This window comes from Electrona antarctica (assembly GCF_951216825.1).
Source record: "Electrona antarctica genome assembly, chromosome: 1".
In the NCBI taxonomy this organism is placed as follows: domain Eukaryota; kingdom Metazoa; phylum Chordata; class Actinopteri; order Myctophiformes; family Myctophidae; genus Electrona; species Electrona antarctica.
The window spans coordinates 6,904,759-6,906,210 of NC_136806.1; the positions used below are offsets into that span (position 1 = coordinate 6,904,759).

Below are 1,452 nucleotides of genomic sequence, written 5' to 3' on the forward strand. Positions count from 1 at the left end.
AAAAAATAATTATTTACTCTAAAATGGTTACATTTTATGCAACAATTAAAATGTCATATAGATGTAGAGTACATTTTAAATAAAATAAAAAGTTCATCTTGATTATTTAATATATTTTTTTAGCAAAATGATCCATTGTACGCAGTTCACACAATCGTGTAAATTTAGCTCAAACAGCCGACAGTGGCTCAAGAGGTAGACCAGCTGTCTTGGAAACAGTGTTTTTTTGGCAGCAATTTTTTATTTTAGTTTTAGTCATAATCTCTTAAATAGTCTCTTAAACTTGGTTTCAGTCACATTTTAGTCACCCGGAATGTTTTAGTTTTAGTCGACTAAATCTACAGTTGATTTAATCGACTAAAATGTATTTTGGTGGGCCTTGATGCCGTCGTAATGACTGAATTTACACTTGATGAAAATAGCCGATCTACAAGTTCACAACGCGTCGCAGCGTGGCGCGGTGTGAACTTGTAGATCGGCTATTTTCAGCATGCAACCAAGTGAGAAATGTCTCATACTGGATGTCTTGTCCACTAGTCCCTTCCTAGAATTGTAGTCTAGTTTTTATTTGTTGACGAAATAGTAAATATATTTAGTCTTAGTTTTAGTCATCGTAGCTTAGTTTTCATTTAGTTTTCGTCAGTGAAAAAAGGTAGTCGACGAACATTTTTCGTCTTAGTTTTAGTCGACGAAAACAACACTGCTTGGAAACCTCTGTACGGTTGCAGGTTTGATCCCCGGCTCCTCCTTCCTGGCTGCGTGTCAGAGTGTCCTTGAGCAAGGCTGCTCTCTGGCCCCTTTCCACTGGGGTTGAACCGGTTCCGTTCCGTTTTCGCCCACCTAATATTGAACCAGTTCAGAGCGTTTCCACTGAGAAAATGAACTGGTTCAGAATTCGAAAACCCTAATAGAGGGTATGCGCGTGACATCATCATCAAAGTTATGCGGGAATGCCTACTGAGTGCCAAAAAACTACTTTCTGGCCTTGACAGCCCATACATCCAAACAGAAAAGTCCAATATGATTGCATTAAACGACGCTAAACTCACTTTGCCACTTACTTTGCCACTCGATTTGCCACTCGATTTGCCATTCACTTTATGCATGCGCATACACTCTATAAGTTGGTTCGGAACTGAAAGCAAAAAATGGCTGCGAAAAATGGTTCTGTGAAAGCTTAGCACCACGGTTCCAAGAATCTAGAACGGAAACAGTTCTATAGAACCAAAGTTCTTCTGGAGGAAAAGGGGCCTCAGTGAGCAGGTTGCTGCCTTGCATGGTTTCCACCTCCATCGGTGTGTGACTGACTGTGTGGATGTGAAGCACATTGTGTAGCTTTGAACGGTCGCTAACTGTATATAAATGCGGTCCGTTTACCGTCAAAATAAATCGGCTCTTCACTTGTGAGAATTTTGATATTCAACATGGATTCTATACAATCTCTGTGAATAT

The 1,452-nt window shown here is 39.8% G+C and overlaps 1 protein-coding gene across 2 annotated transcripts in view; it reads right to left on the minus strand.

The window, feature by feature from the left end:
• Positions 1-532: 532 nt before the first annotated feature.
• The window catches only part of cryz (crystallin, zeta (quinone reductase)), a 12,274-nt gene continuing 11,354 nt past the window's right edge, over positions 533-1,452 (minus strand). For both annotated transcript variants that reach the window (XM_079512158.1, XM_079512157.1), the window contains one exon: positions 533-1,452. This exon is cut by the window's right edge. The gene's annotated coding sequence lies outside the window, so the exon portion shown is untranslated.